This window comes from Megascapheus bottae, chromosome X (assembly GCF_031878675.1).
Source record: "Megascapheus bottae isolate mThoBot1 chromosome X, mThoBot2.hap1, whole genome shotgun sequence".
Classification (NCBI taxonomy): Eukaryota; Metazoa; Chordata; class Mammalia; order Rodentia; family Geomyidae; genus Megascapheus; species Megascapheus bottae.
In genome coordinates, this window is record NC_143547.1 from 75,242,595 (window position 1) to 75,266,605 (window position 24,011).

The 24,011-nt window shown below is 40.9% G+C and overlaps 1 long non-coding RNA gene across 1 annotated transcript in view; it reads left to right on the top strand.

The window, feature by feature from the left end:
* The window catches only part of LOC150041357 (uncharacterized), a 74,735-nt gene that overhangs the window by 30,342 nt on the left and 20,382 nt on the right, over positions 1-24,011 (top strand). The gene's annotated exons all lie outside the window — the stretch shown is intronic.

A 24,011-nucleotide genomic window follows, 5' to 3' on the forward strand; every position in this document is an offset into this window, starting at 1 on the left:
TGAGCTCAGCACCATTTGCAGTTTTTTTCTATGAATGTGGTACCGAGGAATCGAACCTGGGTCTTCGTGCATGCTAGGCAAGCACTCTTCCACTAGGCCAAACTCCTGGCCTTACAATTCATTTTCTATGTCTTTGTGTATACTGTACCCAGTTTCAGGAACAGTCTTTCCCTCCAGTGTTAGTCCATTCTTTGGTAAGTCCAGCTTATTGGTATTTTTATCTGTGAAACCTTTTGTATGTCAATTTCCCACTCTTCACATATATGTCCTTTCCTATTTGTAATGGGTGATTCCAGATAAACCTCATTGGACAAAGTTCCTTAAGGAGTTAATCTGGTAGCACAATGCAGAAAAGCATTGAAGCACAATAACAAGAAAATGGGTTTGCATATAAGACATATATGAACTCAAACTCTTGCTCCCACATTGATTTACTAAGTAGAGACACAGACCTCTTTAAGCCTCATATTACAAGGATGTTAAATGAAGATAAAGATGAGCCTGTAGAGTCATTGTACAAATGAGCAAAAATCTATAGAAAGTGTTAGACATGTACTACGTGCCTAATTAACTCTAGATATTATTTCTTCTGTACCAAAAATGTCACTCATACTTTTGTTTCTCAACTATATTGTATTAAAGATACGGGCTACAATGTACAATTCTTTTTATCAGCCCAATTGAAAAGATAGTATTTGAACTTGTCTTTGGTGACTCATAAGCTCAACTCAATATTTGATCAGGGCCGCCAATCAGGCTGGAGCTGTTTTCAGTTCTCTTACCTCCCAGTAAACTATAAAATGTTGCCTTGCCTGAAATTTACATATACATTTTCCCTCACATTTATATCTATTTGGGTATGAATGAATGAGAAGGAATACCTTTAGGATTAAAATTGGGGCTGTGAACTATGGTATCAGTGTATTAAAACTTACTTTCCATGCACTGTGATGTGCCTGAGTGGCAGTCAGGTTCAGAAGGCTGATAAGGTGATGAAGAAGTTGTCAAAGAAACAGCCAATACCAATCCATCAACTCAGTCTTTGGCCTTCAGGGAGGAGACAGCCAGATGTTTCTGGTGTTCATAAACTTAGGTCTGATTTCTTCACAGCCATTGTTGTCAAGGTGACAGGATGGAGAGTATTCAACCCTATATTACTTTGTGGTATCTAAAGTTTTTCTTCAATGCTCCTCAATTTTAATGGAGCTAAGGCTTAAACTTGGGGCATTATATGTGGTATGTGGATACTCTGCCACTTGAGACATATCTTCAGGCCTTTATGGTTTTGTTAGCTTTCAAATAGTATTTTGCTTTGTCAGTGTCCTCCTATTTACTCTTGTTTTATAGCTAGGATAAGAGGTGAGTGCCAAAGCACCCACCTTTTTATTGGTTGAGAGAAGATCTTGAAAGAAATTTTTTGCTTCAATAGGGATCCTCTCAAATTCAGTATTTCGAGTAGCTAGGATTATCCATATGAGCAACTGTGCTTACCTAAACAATATTGCTGCTTGCCTTTGTTTAAAAAAAATGGGCACTCTGTCCCGTCCGGCGGGACATCAACTAGGGCCAAGAACCTAGAGGGAGGAATGAAAGGGACAGGAGACACGAAGAAGGCAGCAAGACAAGCGTTCTGATCAAGCTGCAAATTTTATTTTTCACACAGGGGTTTATATGCCTCTTCAGGAGAGGCAGGAGGGGGTTGGGGTGTGGGAACCGCTTGGGGCAGGGGGTGTGGTAATGGGATGTTTGCTTCTGCTCCGGGTAGAAGCCAGGTGTTAGGATGTTTGCATATCAATGCAAGCAGACATGCAGGCACCAAGAATTCAGGGAAGGGGAGAATGTCTCCGACATATCCTCCCTAAACCTTAAAATAAGTGAGGGCGAGGATTTAATCTGAGTGGGGGAACAGAGGCCCTAATAGAAAGGAGATCGTGTTGACCAAGAAGCAAGACACACTAGCTGATGTGTCTGTCTTTTTGCTGAGGATGCCAACTTATCGGGCGCGTCCCGCCCCACAGGAGCTCAGGAAACAGCTGTGCGGTGGTGGTGGAATCAGGCAGGGCAGAATACGTGGTAGCAGCTTCATCTCTCAGGAACTCCAATGGAATGTCACAGCTCCTGCTGGATTGCCTGCAAATTTCTGCGCAAACTGGTTAAAGCAGCTTAACCTAAGGCCTGGCTTCAGTGAATTCTCCCAATGATTCCCTGGTCCCTTTATGTAAAGAGGATTGACGGGCGGAGATTCATCTTCTATAACTTCTTCAAGCTGACTCAGGGGTGTTGTCTCTGTACTTGACCAGGAACCTTAAAAAGCTTAGCCTATTTTACCAAGGGGTTGCCAGGATTAGCTATCAGGAACAATGATTTGCTCCAACTAGATCATATTTGACATTTAACAACTGCACAAACCTTCTTTAGCTTCAATAGTTTAGCTTACTTAGCACCCATTTGCAAAGGCATTTTCCTGATTGTCTGGGAAACTAAATCTCTGCAACCTTAAACAATGCTTTAGTTGTCAGATCTAAACAGATTAATAGAGACACAAGTCTCAGATCCACAAACTTTCCTGAATTTGTGGCTGGAGTCAAATCAAACTTTACTCAGTTAGGACTTTAAACTACCCATTATCACAGATGATTGACAAGTTCCTGCCCAGTTATGGAAGGCATGGGCATTAGTAAGGCATGCTTATAAACTATTCTATGACCTCCCGGCTCTGATTAATATTGAATGGCCAAGCACAAGTGACTCTAGGGTCTGACACCATCTCTGCCATCCACGCAGAGGCTTTCTGCATCTGGATACTTCATTGTCCCAGTAGTGTGTCTCCACACAGGGATAAACATCCCATTGGCATTTCACTTGCTTGGTTGCTGGACTTGAACTCGGGGCCTGGGCACTGTCCCTCAGCTCTCCAGCTCAAGGCTAGCACTCTGCCACTTTGAGCTCCAAAGCAACTCTGCCTCAATTAGCACTCTGCTGCCAGATTAGACACCACAGTCTCACAGGGACCTTTGCTTTGCCCGGGCTGGCTGGAAACTGCAGTTTTCAGATCAGTGAGTCCTACAAAAGGCCACGTTACTCCAATTAGAGCAACAAGGTGGTCGACACAGAAATAGTCTCTAAGCATGAGCTTACCTAGAACCTGGTAAAAGCCAAAGTTACATCTGAATAAGGATTGCTGTTCTTCTCCATGGGCTAGCTGGAAGTTACAAGAGCAAGCTGAAATAGCAATTAAGCAATTACTTTGGTAGTCCTGATTTTCCTTTTTTCTCTTTCTTTAAACATTTAAGACAATTTCACTTTCAAATATTGTTTAGAAACCCATTTCCAATGTTCTTAAAACTTTTGCTGATACTGGCTTAAACAATCAACACCTTAGCCTTTATTTGCAATTGAAAAACCTTTAAGGGCACAAAGAACTCCTTCTGCCTTCAGGCCCCCTAGGGCTCAAGTCACTCCTCTTGCCTTTTAGAAAAGGGCTTTTTTTTTTTTTTTTTTTGCAGTTTAGATTACTGTCTTAAACTCCAACAACAGTTTAAACTCAAATAACAGTTTTTCCCTAATGCAAGAACTATAGACATCAGTGCACCAAAAGTCTAGGTCTGGACTTAGTTTCCTCTCTTTTTTTTTTTTTTTTTTTTAAATACACCCAATAGCATGGAGATAAACCTTTAAACATTCCTTTAAAATACTAATCACATTATCCACATTTTACCATCAGATTTGCAAGAAAAGACAGACAGGCAAAATTTCTGACGTTAATGAACAATTTCACATTTAAATCTCTAATACATGTTTCCAAACTTTAACTTAAAGTAATAAATCCCAAATTCCCTAACATCTCTGTGCTAAACAGGATACAATGTTTACAATGTAAACAGCTGTATGCCTTGCAATAAAATGCAGATTTCAGGATCTAGAAAAATATTTACCAGTTTTTCTTTAAGACAATGCAATAATCCTTTGAGACATAGGAAACATTCAAACCTACTAATTTTCTTGAAGTTTAGACTTAGATTTACCCAATTGCTTTTGTGTTTCAAATGAGCTCAACCATTGTTTTATACAGCATGCTGACAATTTAACCTTGAACATGTTCACTCACACCCATTCGTACACACATTCATACTCAAAGATCTTAAAGCGCGCAAAATTAATATCGGCCGTTCATTTTCCGGAAATTTTAGTACCATGAGGGTTTTTTTGTTGTTGTTGTTTTTGCAAAGCTTATTCTTGGAGGTGACAACCAGGTTTTTTGTTGTTGTTGTTGTTTTTGTTTTTAAACAAAGCTTTCTAACAAGGCAACTTAGCTGAAATTTATTCTTCCAGAGTTTGTTTCTGATATCAGACATATTACTTTTTGCAGATGAAAGTTGGGTGGGAGTCTTAAACCTAGGAGAACTAAGACAAGTCTGTGTCCTGTCACCAAGTGTCTCTAGACTGTCACTTCAGCAGGTTGTAGGAAAAAGGAAACTGAACGAAGCCTGCAGCTGCTTTGTCTGGCCTCTGCTCACCTCAGCTGCAGCGGATTGGGAGGGGCCATACCAGGCCCGAGTGGAGCCAAAACTTTTTACTTCCCAGAAATATTCAAGTAGATAACAAGGATGTGTGCTTGAGTACACGCAGAAAAACCATAAGGATCCTTATTTAGAACTGGTACCAATTTTAAAGACAAAACTGGACAAGGAAAAATATGTAACACGAACAAGACAGAGAAGAGACTCCTAAACTTTTGATGGCATGCCTGGCCTTAAACTACCAGCTGGCAGATGGAGTCCATCCTAACACACCTAACAAAAGGCTCTGAAACAAAATCAGACATTGACATATACTCAATCAGATATACTTAACACAAAAACACGAGCTCAGGCAAATGTTTTCACCAAACAGTTATTTTTAGATTTAGACATGTCTTGCTGGTGGGACTCTCAGGAATGCTCTGTTATCGACAAGAAACTCAGAAGGGGGGGGGCGGGTCAAGGCGTCCCTTGACCACCCAGGCCTCTGTATTATAAAAATAAAACAAAACAGAACAAAACAAAACAAAACACAGACATACAGGGGGTCGGCCGATACTTACCTCCGGAGGCCTTTGCTTTTCACCTGGGCATCTTTTAAACGTTAATGTCCTTAGGGGCTGATGAGTTAACTTGCTTAATCAATCTCTCGGGCAGCCATCTCGGTGCCGATTGTTTTTGATCCAGGACACAGGCTGAACCGCGTCCCCAAATGAGTACTGGATCTGGACCATTCCAGTTATTAGTGAGGGGGTCTCGCCACATCACCATAGGCGGAGACGTATCTAGAGAAGGGTGCCAGTGGCGGTCTGCAGCCAAATGATCGTTATTATCCAAAGTCAGAAAATTTAACACAAAGAGTGCATGTCTTAATCGATCACGGGGGGAAGCAAAGGATAAAGAAGTGGGTTTAAGCCGCGTAAGCCAAGTTTTTAGCGTTTGATGGGCTCTCTCAACAATTTATAGGGGATTCCTGTAATGTGATTAATGTGAAGCGCTTCACAAAACTGTCTAAATTTTGCACTAACATAAGCAGGACCATTATCTGTTTTAATTTTAACAGGTTTTCCCAGAACAGAAAAGGCTGTGACAAGATGTGAAATAACATCCTTTGTGGCTTCTCCCGAATGAGGGGGGGCAAAAATGAAACCACTATACCTGGGCATCTTTTACAAAAATGGTTGTTAAAGGAAAACCACTGTTTCTAGAAATCTTATCTTTCTAGCAATCTTATCTCAATAGCATGAATATACAAATTATTAGGAATTGATAAAAGACTTGGGAGCCCTGGTCGGGTCATTCCCATGGGCATACTGCAGGGAGATCATGAAGAAACCTGTATTTGAAACTTGTATTTGCCTGATCCTTATTAATTTTAGTAGCTCCAATTGTTTTCCCGGCCAATAGGTCATTGCTCCACCCACAGGGCGGGGGGCATGCAATTAGACTATGGCCCCTAGAATTGGGGGAGCAGTTCTATGCTAATTGTTTCATAACTAATGCAGTCATCATAAAATGTCACAACATCTATATCTTGTCTCTCCCTAGAGATTACAGGGCAGGTCCTCTTTAAGAGCAGCGGCTGAATGGCTCTGGCCAGGACAGGGGGCTTGCCAATTGCTAAGATGCTGCTAGGCCAGCTACACCCAAGAGCTGGGGCCTGTGGCAGTTTCTAGTTGCTGGGAGCTTAAGGCCTGAGAGGATTGCTGATGAGCCAGGCTTTGGAGGATGGTTTTGGCCCAGGGCGAATTAGGCCCATTTTTGGAGACTGCTTTCTTAAGGTCTTTTAGGGCAGGTCTATTGCCCCCAGGGTTAGCATTTATCAAGCATGGTGGGGAGGAGTAAAATGGCGGCTTAACCCGCCCTTTCCTTTCAGGGGAGGAGCTGCCGCGATATGGCGGGTTAACCTCCTCTTCCGGTTTAACATGAGGTGAAGCGTGGGAGTAAAATGGCGGAGGCTGCTCTGCCCTCCAATTGTCTGCCGCAAATTTTGGGGCAGGAGCACTTGGTGTAGGGCTCTGGGGCCCGATCCCAGGATCAAAGGGGCCCAAAAATCCCTCCTCAGGGCGAGGCTCTAAAACCTGAGCAGCGGGAAGGCTAACTCTCCACAACTCTGAGCACTTCTTATTTAAAGTTTCCTTGGCCCTAGATGCCTTAAGGGCAGATAAAGTCTGATAGACCCCAAGGGGAGGATCCTCTCCCAAGTTAATCTTCCTCCCTCTCACCAGGAGACATATGCAGTCCCATGTGGCCCAATTGAAAAGAATGGCTACCATTAACACGGCACACGTTAAGGCCTCCCAGAGATCTGAAATCTCCATACCTCTGCTTTTAAATCTGGACGCTATGAGCACCGGTTAATTTTGTAGATCTGACCTGTCCTGAGCAGCCAACAAAATATCAGAGTGTAGGGAAATTGTAAAAAAGCAGTCTTTAAGATCAATGATCATTTTTTATCTACATAAAAACAATTCCTTGTCAAACACATTTGGTAAAGGCTATTTCCAGCATACATGGCAAAGCATGCACTATTTACAGTTTCAAGCAGAAAATCTTCCTTATTTGACCACAATTGCAATAACTACATGAATCTGATCTCCAGCTTGGCTCTGGGTTACCGGGAAAGCTAAGAAGGTTTGGTTTTTCAAAAGCAAGGTGGCAGAGTTCTAAATCGAGGGAGGGAACGCAACTCTTAAGGAGTTGAATATGTTCCCGTCTATGTTGGAGTGATCACCGCAAGGCTAATAAATCAGGCATAGGGAGATCGGGCTCGTGGAGAGCCGGGGCATGAGAGAAGGGGGTCGGGAGGCCTGTCGCAGTACCTCCTCGCCGTACTTACTTAGAAGGGGGTCGGGAGGCCTGTCGCAGTACCTCCTCACCGTACTTAATTCTTTTTAACCCAAATTCTTCGTGTCTTGAGAGCCTATGAACAATTCCTGTGACGATGATGCCTGTCCCATGGTCAGTCACTTACCTTTCGCCGTCTCCACTCAGCGTTGACCGAGATGTCTCGGGCGGGCTACTCCGAGCTGGTCACACAATCACTTGGATCCAAGGTTTCCTGGAAGACAGCGTTCCTCAGCCTCTCGGGCACTCGAGCCGCACGTTGGGCGCCATTTGTCCCGTCCGGCGGGACATCAACTAGGGCCAAGAACCTAGAGGGAGGAATGAAAGGGACAGGAGACACGAAGAAGGCAGCAAGACAAGCGTTCTGATCAAGCTGCAAATTTTATTTTTCACACAGGGGTTTATATGCCTCTTCAGGAGAGGCAGGAGGGGGTTGGGGTGTGGGAACCGCTTGGGGCAGGGGGTGTGGTAATGGGATGTTTGCTTCTGCTCCGGGTAGAAGCCAGGTGTTAGGATGTTTGCATATCAATGCAAGCAGACATGCAGGCACCAAGAATTCAGGGAAGGGGAGAATGTCTCCGACATATCCTCCCTAAACCTTAAAATAAGTGAGGGCGAGGATTTAATCTGAGTGGGGGAACAGAGGCCCTAATAGAAAGGAGATCGTGTTGACCAAGAAGCAAGACACACTAGCTGATGTGTCTGTCTTTTTGCTGAGGATGCCAACTTATCGGGCGCGTCCCGCCCCACAGGAGCTCAGGAAACAGCTGTGCGGTGGTGGTGGAATCAGGCAGGGCAGAATACGTGGTAGCAGCTTCATCTCTCAGGAACTCCAATGGAATGTCACAGCTCCTGCTGGATTGCCTGCAAATTTCTGCGCAAACTGGTTAAAGCAGCTTAACCTAAGGCCTGGCTTCAGTGAATTCTCCCAATGATTCCCTGGTCCCTTTATGTAAAGAGGATTGACGGGCGGAGATTCATCTTCTATAACTTCTTCAAGCTGACTCAGGGGTGTTGTCTCTGTACTTGACCAGGAACCTTAAAAAGCTTAGCCTATTTTACCAAGGGGTTGCCAGGATTAGCTATCAGGAACAATGATTTGCTCCAACTAGATCATATTTGACATTTAACAACTGCACAAACCTTCTTTAGCTTCAATAGTTTAGCTTACTTAGCACCCATTTGCAAAGGCATTTTCCTGATTGTCTGGGAAACTAAATCTCTGCAACCTTAAACAATGCTTTAGTTGTCAGATCTAAACAGATTAATAGAGACACAAGTCTCAGATCCACAAACTTTCCTGAATTTGTGGCTGGAGTCAAATCAAACTTTACTCAGTTAGGACTTTAAACTACCCATTATCACAGATGATTGACAAGTTCCTGCCCAGTTATGGAAGGCATGGGCATTAGTAAGGCATGCTTATAAACTATTCTATGACCTCCCGGCTCTGATTAATATTGAATGGCCAAGCACAAGTGACTCTAGGGTCTGACACCATCTCTGCCATCCACGCAGAGGCTTTCTGCATCTGGATACTTCATTGTCCCAGTAGTGTGTCTCCACACAGGGATAAACATCCCATTGGCATTTCACTTGCTTGGTTGCTGGACTTGAACTCGGGGCCTGGGCACTGTCCCTCAGCTCTCCAGCTCAAGGCTAGCACTCTGCCACTTTGAGCTCCAAAGCAACTCTGCCTCAATTAGCACTCTGCTGCCAGATTAGACACCACAGTCTCACAGGGACCTTTGCTTTGCCCGGGCTGGCTGGAAACTGCAGTTTTCAGATCAGTGAGTCCTACAAAAGGCCACGTTACTCCAATTAGAGCAACAAGGTGGTCGACACAGAAATAGTCTCTAAGCATGAGCTTACCTAGAACCTGGTAAAAGCCAAAGTTACATCTGAATAAGGATTGCTGTTCTTCTCCATGGGCTAGCTGGAAGTTACAAGAGCAAGCTGAAATAGCAATTAAGCAATTACTTTGGTAGTCCTGATTTTCCTTTTTTCTCTTTCTTTAAACATTTAAGACAATTTCACTTTCAAATATTGTTTAGAAACCCATTTCCAATGTTCTTAAAACTTTTGCTGATACTGGCTTAAACAATCAACACCTTAGCCTTTATTTGCAATTGAAAAACCTTTAAGGGCACAAAGAACTCCTTCTGCCTTCAGGCCCCCTAGGGCTCAAGTCACTCCTCTTGCCTTTTAGAAAAGGGCTTTTTTTTTTTTTTTTTTTGCAGTTTAGATTACTGTCTTAAACTCCAACAACAGTTTAAACTCAAATAACAGTTTTTCCCTAATGCAAGAACTATAGACATCAGTGCACCAAAAGTCTAGGTCTGGACTTAGTTTCCTCTCTTTTTTTTTTTTTTTTTTTTTAAATACACCCAATAGCATGGAGATAAACCTTTAAACATTCCTTTAAAATACTAATCACATTATCCACATTTTACCATCAGATTTGCAAGAAAAGACAGACAGGCAAAATTTCTGACGTTAATGAACAATTTCACATTTAAATCTCTAATACATGTTTCCAAACTTTAACTTAAAGTAATAAATCCCAAATTCCCTAACATCTCTGTGCTAAACAGGATACAATGTTTACAATGTAAACAGCTGTATGCCTTGCAATAAAATGCAGATTTCAGGATCTAGAAAAATATTTACCAGTTTTTCTTTAAGACAATGCAATAATCCTTTGAGACATAGGAAACATTCAAACCTACTAATTTTCTTGAAGTTTAGACTTAGATTTACCCAATTGCTTTTGTGTTTCAAATGAGCTCAACCATTGTTTTATACAGCATGCTGACAATTTAACCTTGAACATGTTCACTCACACCCATTCGTACACACATTCATACTCAAAGATCTTAAAGCGCGCAAAATTAATATCGGCCGTTCATTTTCCGGAAATTTTAGTACCATGAGGGTTTTTTTGTTGTTGTTGTTTTTGCAAAGCTTATTCTTGGAGGTGACAACCAGGTTTTTTGTTGTTGTTGTTGTTTTTGTTTTTAAACAAAGCTTTCTAACAAGGCAACTTAGCTGAAATTTATTCTTCCAGAGTTTGTTTCTGATATCAGACATATTACTTTTTGCAGATGAAAGTTGGGTGGGAGTCTTAAACCTAGGAGAACTAAGACAAGTCTGTGTCCTGTCACCAAGTGTCTCTAGACTGTCACTTCAGCAGGTTGTAGGAAAAAGGAAACTGAACGAAGCCTGCAGCTGCTTTGTCTGGCCTCTGCTCACCTCAGCTGCAGCGGATTGGGAGGGGCCATACCAGGCCCGAGTGGAGCCAAAACTTTTTACTTCCCAGAAATATTCAAGTAGATAACAAGGATGTGTGCTTGAGTACACGCAGAAAAACCATAAGGATCCTTATTTAGAACTGGTACCAATTTTAAAGACAAAACTGGACAAGGAAAAATATGTAACACGAACAAGACAGAGAAGAGACTCCTAAACTTTTGATGGCATGCCTGGCCTTAAACTACCAGCTGGCAGATGGAGTCCATCCTAACACACCTAACAAAAGGCTCTGAAACAAAATCAGACATTGACATATACTCAATCAGATATACTTAACACAAAAACACGAGCTCAGGCAAATGTTTTCACCAAACAGTTATTTTTAGATTTAGACATGTCTTGCTGGTGGGACTCTCAGGAATGCTCTGTTATCGACAAGAAACTCAGAAGGGGGGGGGCGGGTCAAGGCGTCCCTTGACCACCCAGGCCTCTGTATTATAAAAATAAAACAAAACAGAACAAAACAAAACAAAACACAGACATACAGGGGGTCGGCCGATACTTACCTCCGGAGGCCTTTGCTTTTCACCTGGGCATCTTTTAAACGTTAATGTCCTTAGGGGCTGATGAGTTAACTTGCTTAATCAATCTCTCGGGCAGCCATCTCGGTGCCGATTGTTTTTGATCCAGGACACAGGCTGAACCGCGTCCCCAAATGAGTACTGGATCTGGACCATTCCAGTTATTAGTGAGGGGGTCTCGCCACATCACCATAGGCGGAGACGTATCTAGAGAAGGGTGCCAGTGGCGGTCTGCAGCCAAATGATCGTTATTATCCAAAGTCAGAAAATTTAACACAAAGAGTGCATGTCTTAATCGATCACGGGGGGAAGCAAAGGATAAAGAAGTGGGTTTAAGCCGCGTAAGCCAAGTTTTTAGCGTTTGATGGGCTCTCTCAACAATTTATAGGGGATTCCTGTAATGTGATTAATGTGAAGCGCTTCACAAAACTGTCTAAATTTTGCACTAACATAAGCAGGACCATTATCTGTTTTAATTTTAACAGGTTTTCCCAGAACAGAAAAGGCTGTGACAAGATGTGAAATAACATCCTTTGTGGCTTCTCCCGAATGAGGGGGGGCAAAAATGAAACCACTATACCTGGGCATCTTTTACAAAAATGGTTGTTAAAGGAAAACCACTGTTTCTAGAAATCTTATCTTTCTAGCAATCTTATCTCAATAGCATGAATATACAAATTATTAGGAATTGATAAAAGACTTGGGAGCCCTGGTCGGGTCATTCCCATGGGCATACTGCAGGGAGATCATGAAGAAACCTGTATTTGAAACTTGTATTTGCCTGATCCTTATTAATTTTAGTAGCTCCAATTGTTTTCCCGGCCAATAGGTCATTGCTCCACCCACAGGGCGGGGGGCATGCAATTAGACTATGGCCCCTAGAATTGGGGGAGCAGTTCTATGCTAATTGTTTCATAACTAATGCAGTCATCATAAAATGTCACAACATCTATATCTTGTCTCTCCCTAGAGATTACAGGGCAGGTCCTCTTTAAGAGCAGCGGCTGAATGGCTCTGGCCAGGACAGGGGGCTTGCCAATTGCTAAGATGCTGCTAGGCCAGCTACACCCAAGAGCTGGGGCCTGTGGCAGTTTCTAGTTGCTGGGAGCTTAAGGCCTGAGAGGATTGCTGATGAGCCAGGCTTTGGAGGATGGTTTTGGCCCAGGGCGAATTAGGCCCATTTTTGGAGACTGCTTTCTTAAGGTCTTTTAGGGCAGGTCTATTGCCCCCAGGGTTAGCATTTATCAAGCATGGTGGGGAGGAGTAAAATGGCGGCTTAACCCGCCCTTTCCTTTCAGGGGAGGAGCTGCCGCGATATGGCGGGTTAACCTCCTCTTCCGGTTTAACATGAGGTGAAGCGTGGGAGTAAAATGGCGGAGGCTGCTCTGCCCTCCAATTGTCTGCCGCAAATTTTGGGGCAGGAGCACTTGGTGTAGGGCTCTGGGGCCCGATCCCAGGATCAAAGGGGCCCAAAAATCCCTCCTCAGGGCGAGGCTCTAAAACCTGAGCAGCGGGAAGGCTAACTCTCCACAACTCTGAGCACTTCTTATTTAAAGTTTCCTTGGCCCTAGATGCCTTAAGGGCAGATAAAGTCTGATAGACCCCAAGGGGAGGATCCTCTCCCAAGTTAATCTTCCTCCCTCTCACCAGGAGACATATGCAGTCCCATGTGGCCCAATTGAAAAGAATGGCTACCATTAACACGGCACACGTTAAGGCCTCCCAGAGATCTGAAATCTCCATACCTCTGCTTTTAAATCTGGACGCTATGAGCACCGGTTAATTTTGTAGATCTGACCTGTCCTGAGCAGCCAACAAAATATCAGAGTGTAGGGAAATTGTAAAAAAGCAGTCTTTAAGATCAATGATCATTTTTTATCTACATAAAAACAATTCCTTGTCAAACACATTTGGTAAAGGCTATTTCCAGCATACATGGCAAAGCATGCACTATTTACAGTTTCAAGCAGAAAATCTTCCTTATTTGACCACAATTGCAATAACTACATGAATCTGATCTCCAGCTTGGCTCTGGGTTACCGGGAAAGCTAAGAAGGTTTGGTTTTTCAAAAGCAAGGTGGCAGAGTTCTAAATCGAGGGAGGGAACGCAACTCTTAAGGAGTTGAATATGTTCCCGTCTATGTTGGAGTGATCACCGCAAGGCTAATAAATCAGGCATAGGGAGATCGGGCTCGTGGAGAGCCGGGGCATGAGAGAAGGGGGTCGGGAGGCCTGTCGCAGTACCTCCTCGCCGTACTTACTTAGAAGGGGGTCGGGAGGCCTGTCGCAGTACCTCCTCACCGTACTTAATTCTTTTTAACCCAAATTCTTCGTGTCTTGAGAGCCTATGAACAATTCCTGTGACGATGATGCCTGTCCCATGGTCAGTCACTTACCTTTCGCCGTCTCCACTCAGCGTTGACCGAGATGTCTCGGGCGGGCTACTCCGAGCTGGTCACACAATCACTTGGATCCAAGGTTTCCTGGAAGACAGCGTTCCTCAGCCTCTCGGGCACTCGAGCCGCACGTTGGGCGCCATTTGTCCCGTCCGGCGGGACATCAACTAGGGCCAAGAACCTAGAGGGAGGAATGAAAGGGACAGGAGACACGAAGAAGGCAGCAAGACAAGCGTTCTGATCAAGCTGCAAATTTTATTTTTCACACAGGGGTTTATATGCCTCTTCAGGAGAGGCAGGAGGGGGTTGGGGTGTGGGAACCGCTTGGGGCAGGGGGTGTGGTAATGGGATGTTTGCTTCTGCTCCGGGTAGAAGCCAGGTGTTAGGATGTTTGCATATCAATGCAAGCAGACATGCAGGCACCAAGAATTCAGGGAAGGGGAGAATGTCTCCGACAGCACTCCTGGAGTTTGAACTTAGGGTCTTGCACTTTATAGGAAGATGGTCTACCACTGAAGCCATGTCCTCTGGCCTGGCAATAGTCTTATTTAAGCTAAGGCACTATTGATGGCTGTTGTACTAAGAGTCACATATGCAAGAGGAAGTACTGACACATGTACAAAAATGAGTTTATCAGATTAATCAGTCACTCGATAGTGCTGAATGAGGTTCTAGAAAATAAGGTTGAATAAGTATGGACTTCAGGAGTGTGCAGGGATTAACATAGAACCTGCATGCTAGCATGTAATAGGAGGGAGATTATTGCAATATTGTTGAAAGGAAGCTTGCCCATTCAGAAATGGTGATGTTGTGGTTTAAGGGATAAACTTTCTGGCTTTGCCATCTTGCTTCATTGTGATTCTGGATATCAGGCTCAGAACTGTTCCCAGAATTGCCAAGCATCAAGTGATTTCACTTACTGTAGGCTTGCACTGCAAAGCATAAGATAATGATGTGACAATATTTGGAAATACTTGTATGCTTTTACTGACAGCCCAGGGACTGGTGGGTTTCAAAGCTGTATTTTCAGTCTTTTCAAATGATCATTCTACCTGCACATACAGGGATCCTATGTAATATGACTGAAGTAAGAATTTCAGTAACATTGCATAAAGGTAATGCTGTCCCCTTTTCCTGGCAGCACTCAGATGGGGATTCAGGATTATAGTGGACTTTCATTTGACTTCCTCTTGGTCATTCATATGAATTCAAAGGAAGCATTTCATTGTAATTTACCACAATGAATTTTGCAAAATGTTTTCTTCTAAATCTCAAAATAGACATTTGACAAAATTATATTTATTTTCAAGATATGTAATGTGAAATGATTACCACAGTTAAATTCCATAAGCTAGACATCCATCACCACACCGTCTTTTTGTGTGTAGTAAGGATATGTCATAGCCATGCTGTGATCTAATTTTAAAGACAAAGCCATTAGGTCCCAAGAATGACCCATCCTGTAACTGAAACTTCATGTGCTTTGACCAGCATTGCCCAGCTTCTGTCTCTCAGTCCCTGGCAACCACAGGGGCTAAACTCTGCTTTCCTAAGTTTCAGATTTAGATTCCACTTATATGTGACATCATATAATATTTTTCTTTTTGTGTCTGGCTTATTTTACTTAGCAAGATGTGGGGATTTTTTTTTCTCTCCACATAATTCTAATTTTGTCTCAAGATCTGATCAACTGGGGATTATCTTGGAAGAAAAGTGCAAATCAATTTATTAAAACCAAGTAACTATGTTCAGTGACTTCCCTCACTGATTTCCTAATAAGGACAAAACACTAGACACCCAAATACTCTAAGGCTGAGTGAGGCCTGACATTTATGCCACAAACTGTGTCCCCTCCAGGCAAAAAAAGAACCTCTGTATGGATTCAACATCATTAATTTTCATTTAGCCAACTAAGTATCTTTTTCTGTTTTTTGGTCAGTCACGGGGCTTGAACTCTGGGCCTGGGTACTGTCCCTGAGCTCTTCAGCTCAAGGCTAGTGCCCTCCCCTTGAGCCACACTGCTACTTTTGTTTTCTAGTTGTTAAATGGTGATAACAGTCCCATTGACTTTAGTGCCCGGGCTGACTTTGAACCGTGATCCTCATATGTCAGCCTTCTAAGTAGCAGGATTACAGGTGTGAGCCACTACTACTCCACTGCTATTCAGTCTCTCTAGGGATAATGTTGTTTTAATGTCCCTCCTGTTGGAAATAGTAGGCGGTTTTATTAGACTCACTAAATATTTTCTGAATATCTACTATGTATCAGGCATTGCGCCTCACATGGACTGTAAAAACACAAATAATTAGAATAATTAGCATTTACTGAGTATTGACTATATGTCAACCACTTAGATGTATTATGTATTAAATTTTTCCAGCAGTCTTATGCAGACTGGTACTATTATTATCTGCATTTTACAGCTGAAAAAATTGATGTACAGATAGGTTATGCAATATATTTATAGTCACAGTGCAATAAGTACATCTTTTTTTTTCTCCAGCTGTTCCACTTGAACTCTGGGCCTGGGTGATGTCCCTAAGCTTCTTTTGCTCAAGGCTAGTGCTCTCCAACTTGAGACACAGTAACACTTCTGGTTTTTTTTGTAGTTTACTGGAGATGGAAGTCTCAGGGACTTTTCTGCCCAGGCTGGCTATGATCCTCAGATCTAAGCCTCTTGAATAACTAGGATTACAGACATGAGTCACCAGAACCAACCTTAGAAGTATATCACTATACATTATTTTCTTTGGTTCCTGAGTCAAAATCTTGCCACATAATGTATATTAATGATAAAGACTTACCTTATAGACAAATAAGTCATACTCATTTTATTTTTTTAAGATTTTATTAACATTGATTTTTACATCATAATTCAAATGTCATGTTTAACAAACAAGTATTCAAGAAGGGAATCTCTATATACAATCACTGGCACATAGATTTTAGAACATAATTAAAATTAAGCAGTTTAAATCTACTCAGCAGACTTCTATATACGCCATCCTTACAGAAGTCAGAAGGTGTCCTTTCTTGTGATATTGTACAAGTTATATCTCTTTGAGCCTGTTTTTCCATCTGTAAAATCATAAATTTCACAGTTTCTGCTCTGTTTTTCTTCAGGGGGCACTGTGAGAATAAAAGAAGGGAATAGATATTACAGTGCTGTTCAAATGTTCTCATATCTATAAAATTTATTTTGAGGGTACACAGGCCTATTTTCTATGCTTTTTATATTGCATAAGCATAATATAATCTTTATTGACTTTTCATAATCCCAATGGATGCACTAGTTTACCTTTAGACGTATCTTGAAATGAGAGTCAGCTGTTCCTCAATAGTTATCTCCCCGGGATTGCATGATGACCAATCTGGGTCTAGGGCAATCAGTGGTGATTTGCAGTCACCTTTCCTATTGACTTTTGTTTTTTAACTTTACCACTTAAGGCAAATTTGAATGGGCTTTCCTATTTGGCAGGAAATATCTTTTCTTGGGTTCTTAAAGTGTTCCTGTTATTTCTTTTCCTTCCCTGCCCAAGAAGTGACAGTACGTCTCTAATCCCCAGTAAAAACATTTCTTGAGTGCTGCTAAGCTATTGTGTGCCTGATTCTCAGGAACTAAAGATATGTGATGACGTTTCAGTCACTATCACTATGTTTATAAAGTAAAAGGAAGAGTTGTTCGCTTCTTTGAAATCAAGAAAGAGTACCAGTGCAGTAGAATTTTATTACTTCTTTTAATTCAGACAAACACAAATGCATTTGGTAAAGAAGGGAAAACGGCCATTGTGCCCTCTGCAAATTAGCTATCTCACTTACCCTCGAACTGTGAATCTGGCAGCAGAACAAAAAGTTGCAGAAAAGTTAAATCAGACATCACTGAGTCTGTTGTGACATTGGTGATGGAAAGGAAAATAAAGAAATAGCCAACGTCCATCTCTCTCAAATATGTTAGTGGATTTATCATTCAGTCATATCTAAGTTGAGTTTGTCTTAAGTGTGACTTTTTTTATAGTGGAGAGAACTCGGAAGAAGCTTAAGCATATTGCTTTAATCCTGCAAAGTCCAGAGTGATCCATCTTTCAGGACAAATCCTCTTATGGTCTTTGAAAGAAAAACAGAAACTTCTGGTTGAGCACCAATGGCTCATGCCTGAAATTCTAGCTACTCAGGAGGTTGAGCTCTGAGGATCACAGTTTGAAGCTAGCCCAGGCTGGAAAATTCATGAGACTCTTAATCTCCAATTAACCACTGCAAAACTGGAAGTACTGCTATGGTATATATAAAAAAAAAAAGCTCAGAAACACTGCCTAGGCCATGAGTTCAAGTCCTATGACGAGTGAAAGAAGAAAGAGTAACAGAGAGCAAGAACGAGAGAGAGACAGACAGACAGACAGAGACAGAGACAGAGAGACAAAGACAGAGACAGAGAGAAAAAGTAATATTCTCAACCTAGTTTGAGTTCTGGAGTAACTTGTCGAAAGTAAAGATGCTTCATATGTGAAGAACAGCCACTGTAAAAATTTTGTTGGACTTTGCAAACTTTCACATTTTTACCTAGAGTATTGTTATTTATGTATTTATTTATTGGAAGATTTTTTTTTATCATGCACTCAAGTCATGATGTGATATCTTACTACAGGTCTTAGACAAACAGCAATATAACCTCCAAAACTGTGAACTAAAAGAAATTGAAGGGCCGGGAGTTTGGCCTAGTGGTTAAAGTGCTTGCCTAGCATACATGAAGACCCAGGTTCGATTCCTTGGTACCACATACATAGAAAAAAGCCAGAAGTGGTGCTGAGACTCAAGTGGTAGATCTCTAGCCTCGAGAAAGTCCATATGAAATGAGGTGAGGATTAAGTATGCATAGATAAAATGTCACAAAGTAAACATGTAACAAGGGCCCTCTCCTCACTGTTCTACTATTTGGCAAAATGATGTGAGTACCTATTTGCTTTAATATGAAAACACAAAATCTTTTTGTAAAAAATAGTACATGTATGGTCTTTTAATTTTTATTTTGTTTTTGCAAGTCCTGGGGCCTGATCTCAGGGTTTGAGCACTGTTCTTGGGCTTTCTCAAGGCTAGGGCTCTATTACTGTTTTTTTTAAATTTTTTCTTCTTGGCCAGTCCTCGGCTTGAGCTCAGAGCCTGAGCACTGTTCTTGGACTTTTTCAAGGCTAGAGCTGTACCACTTGAGCCTCAGCACCACTTCCGGTTTTATTCTATGCATGTGGTACCCAGGAACCTGGGTCTTCGTGCATGCTACGCAAGCACTCTACCACTAGTCCAAACTCCCGGCCCTACTACTTTCTTTAACAATATATGTGGTACAGAGGAATGGATCCTGGGTCTTCATGCATGTCAGGCAAACAGTGTGCCATTAGCCAAACTCCCAGACCAAATGGAGGATTTTTAAATCAAAACATTCATTTTCTTCTGTAGTGCAAATGCTAAATCATTACTTCATACATTTTTATGCTTTTGGTCAGTCCTGCACAAGTAGGACATTACCAATGGAAAGAGAAAGTAGTATGACTGAGAATAAAGCCTGTATTCATCTTAAATAATTCCTGGGAATGTAAGCTGTACCCTCCTCAGTGTGGTCTTACTATACTCGATACTATATATTCCTGGGGACTGAGGGCCTATAGGCTTTTTGGCCTACACAGAATGAAACTATTGCCATAGTTATGGTCAACTGTATGAATACTGGTCAGCTTGACAAAGCTTATGACTTTCACTATAATCATTTAGTACAAGGTCTGTCTGTAATCCAAGGGTCATCCTAGAATCTCATCCACCTACCTGTACTTGATCTCTTTACTTCTGTGTCAGCCAAAGCAAATAAGTGGTTGGAAATAACCGTGTTCATTGGCTTCTTTTTGTACAAAAATCTAACTATGTATTCCCACATTAAGCTGGTGTCATAAACAGAAATTCCCCCAGGAAAATATGAGCCTGGATGACTTGATTTATCACTCTCAAATAATTTCATTACAATCAATTGCTGGAACAAAAAGGGGTCAGTTTTCACAGGGCAGCATTTATGATTCTGGTCAGGTGACCACTTAGATTCACTGCAGCCTTCAGGTTTAACTAGCTTTTATTAAGAGGGTAGACTTGATTTCTTGAGATGTTTGATATTTCTGCTCTTAGACTACAATTCAGACTTGTTTATTTTCAGTATTCAAGTACTTTTCTTTCATTTTTTCCTCAAATTGTTTCTGGCATTGAAAGTGAGAAATAACACCAAGGTCTGTTTGTAGAATATTTGTCTTAGCTCCAGGATATTGAAACAAATGCCATATAATGAATGATTGTTGTCCTTAATGTACTATGTTGTCTCTCATCTCCTTTGCTGTCCCTTGGTTATCTCATATTGTTATAGTATCTCACTTTGTTATCTGATATATTGAATTTATTTGTATTTGGATATTTGAAATTTGATAGGGAAGGGGGGAAAACCAAGACGGGTGGGGGGTGTGGGGGGGGGAGGGAAATGGGTACCAGGACATGTGAAAGGGTATCAATGTATGTGAATTAATGCACCTTCTATCTGGCAAATATCATGTAACCCTTTTACTAATTACAATAAAAAATAAAAAAGAATATTTGTCTTAGATTGAACTCAAATATTAGGTATTAAGAGACACACCTTTTAGTCTTCTACAACCAATTGATATCCATGACTTTGCTAAAGACAAGTGTGAAAAAACTTATCCAAGCACAAAAGATAACACCTTTCACAGCAAATGATTTGACCATATCCTAAATGTCAGTTAAATCTAGTCTCCAGTCTATTAAAAAAAGGATGTTTGACTTCAGTGTTTAGGTCTGAATTTCTCGGCTACTCTTATAAGTTCCAAGAATTCCATAGTATTATAATCATCGCCTTGACTGTGTCCTCTGGAATGATAGAATTTCAATACGGATATGTGGTGGAACTGATTCCTAAAACTCCATAACATTCTTCTCAAATTAGTAAATGATATTTTGTTATTATGACTTAAACAGAAGTATGGATGTTATTTTTTTTTCTGGTCTTGTAGCTTGAACTGAGGTACTGAGGAATCAAAGCCAGGGATTCGAACTTGCTAGATGAGTACTCTAGCACTAGGCTACCCTCCTGGCCCTGGGGTGTTACTTTTGCTTTCTCTTCTTGTTTGTCCTGATCCTTGGGCTTGAATTCAGAGCCTAGATGCTGTCCTTGAGCTTTCTTTGTTAAGGATAGCTAGCTTTCTACAACTTGCCACTGCTTCATTTTCAGCTTTTTGGTGGGTAATTGCAGATAAGAGTCTTATGAGCATGCTGGATTCAAACTGTGATTCACAGATTCCATCCTCTTGAGTAGCTAAGATTATTGGCATGAGCCACTAGTTCTTGTCCCTCAATGATATTCTTATCCAAATTCCCTGCCATTAGACTTCTACAAGGTCTGGCCAAGGTCTCACCGATAAGTTAGATCTGGCACCCTTCCCAGAAGGTCAGGAGAATGGCTTTATTGGTGCATCAAGACAGACACCATTCCTAAGGTAGAAATTTTGACTTCATTCCTATGTCCTTGGCTATTTAACTCTGGGAAATATTATCATGAACATTTTGGGAAATCCCAACTCCTAAGAGAATACTTAGAGTAAAGTTTAGGAAATGATCCATTTTAGAGCTGTAATGTTTGTAGAAATTGTTTCTTACAAGTATTCATATGAAGTCATGCATCCCAAGTGGTACCCAATGCTTTTGCCAAATGCAAAGAAAAAGTAGGGAAAGGATGTGAAACAATTGAATCTGTGAACTTGATTTAAGTGTCTGGGAAATAAAAAATGTTTTGAATGAGCCTATCAGTTCATGAACCAGCATATTTTTACTGATGAATTGATTTTGGAAACCCAGTGTCACAGAAACCTTTTCTCAAGAATGGTTGACTAATTCTTTTTTCTATAATGTGATTAAGTGCTGGAACCTTCACCAGTCCCAATGTACAAAGACAGCAGCAGACGCAGAGGTTGGACTGCAGCAATGATGGCCTTGGAGATGATGGAGTATTCAAAATGAGCAACCCTAGATTTTTGCCTACTGTATATCATACTAGGCCATAATATCCAGGATATGCATAGAGCTTAAAAATTTAACCTTCTACCCTGAACATAACCCAAGATATGATAAGGACACCTGCTCAGCTATGTTTATCTCTGCACCATTCACAATAGCCAGGCGATGGAAACAATCCAGAGGCCCTACTGCAAATGAATGGATACAGAAAATGTGGTATATATATATATATATATATATATATATATATATATACACAATGGAATTCTATATAGCCAACAGACAAGATAAAATAATGGCATTTGCAAGGAAGTGGATGAATCTAGACTGAATCATGTTGAGTGAGACAAATCAAGACCAAAGGAACAAAAGGCGCATGGTATCCTTAATATGTGGCTATTAGATCAAAGAAGTGCAAGAGCGAGGACTCCATATTTGCATACCCAATGATATGGACACAGTATGGGAAATATAAACATAACTACATAGACATAAAAACTTATGACTCTATAGACATAATGTTTTATTACATTGATTAATATGTATCTATGATATATATATACCCTTAGCCTAATTTTATGTTCTAAAAACTAAGTGAAATATGATATAAAAATCAATGTTAATAAATTCTTTAATAAAAAAAATGGGATAGTGACTTAAAATGAGACTTCTCAGAAGTAAAAATGCCAAAGAGACACATAAGAAATGCTCAACATCTCTGGCCATAAAGGAAATGTAAATCAAAAGAACATTGAGATTCTACTTCACCCCAGTTAGAAATGGCTATTGCCAAGAAAACCAACAAGAACAGGATGCTGGTGTGGACTCAGCTAAAGGAGATCCCTAATGCACTGTTGGTGGAAAAGTAAGCTTTTTCAACCACTCTGGAAAGCAGTATGGAGGTGGCTCAAAAAGTAAATACAGAACTACCATGCTCCAGCAATTCCACTTCTGGATATTTATCCATTAAAAACATAAGCCAGATAAAGTAAGGTCACAGGCACAACCATATTTATTGTAGCAGTATTTACCATAGCCAAGGTATAGAATCTGCCCATGTGCTCCTATATGTATGAATAGATCAAGAAAATATGGTGAATATTCCCAATGGAATTGTGCACATCCATTAGAAAGAACAGTATTGTGACATTTGTAAAGAAATGGAAAAATAGGAAAAATTATATTAAGAGGTGGGGTGGAGCCAATGGGAAAATAGTAGATGAAGGAAGAGAAGAGGAGAAGAATGCAGTCAAAAATTCAATGTCTATTTCACAAAACTAAGAAAAATAAGGGAAGCTGTGGGTTCAAAGGGATAGGTAAGATGTTTGAAAGTTGTGGTATTGTTTAAGATGCATTGGGTTCATGAATTACTTTGTTATTTCACACCTACTTTGTACATATACTTACAGGTAGTAATTTGTAATCCTAGCTACTCAGAAATCTGAGTTCTAAGGATAAATGTTTAAAGTCAACCTGGACAGGAAAGTCCATGAAATTCATCTTCAAGTAACTAATTCCAAATGCTGGAAATGGAGTTGTGGCCTCAAGTGGTAAATCATTTGGGCAAAAAAACAGAGACAGAGCTCAGGCCCTATGTTCAATCTCCAGGACAGGCACTTCCCCCCTTCCCCATAAAAAAAAAAAGGCAAGGAAAAGGGGAATCTCTCAGAGACACCATAAAGAATCCCTAATTAAATGGCTTCTAATTAGAAATCCTACATTCCAGAATAGTCTCCTTTGCTCTTAATTAGTAATATTCTGTAGTATGAAGCCAGCTGGCTTGTATATACAAGTTCATATTAGAGTCATGATAGGGAGAAGCTGATGGTTTATTGGGAATGTTGGGGTAAGACAATTGGAAAGTGCCCTGTAATGCAAAGTGAATTGTTATATAAAGTACTATAATTTGCACGGTATGTAAGGGGTAGATTTTTGCACTGGGATTTACCTGAAGAACAGTGTGGTGTCATTGAAGCTGAATGACTCTTGTATTTTAGCCATAAGAGTTGCAGATGGCTACTAATTGCAAATTGCTAATTGGCTATTTCTCTAGAAATTAGTGTGTATATTACTCTCGTATAAGTGTAAAACAAGGAAGAGAAACAGATTTTTTTCCTCCAAGTGTTTACAGCCTAATTAGAAATATCTTAGCAAATGTTAATGGGATTTTTTTTCTGAGCACCGCTATAATAGTGGTACATATCCAATACACATTTCTGTTCATGTGCTCCCTTTGAATGTATTAAACATTGCCCATGTCTGTCTATTTAATAGTGTATGAATACATCTGCTATAGTGGCTCACATTTGTAATTCTAACTTTTAGAAAGGCAGAGATCAGGTTAATTGCAGTTGGAGGCT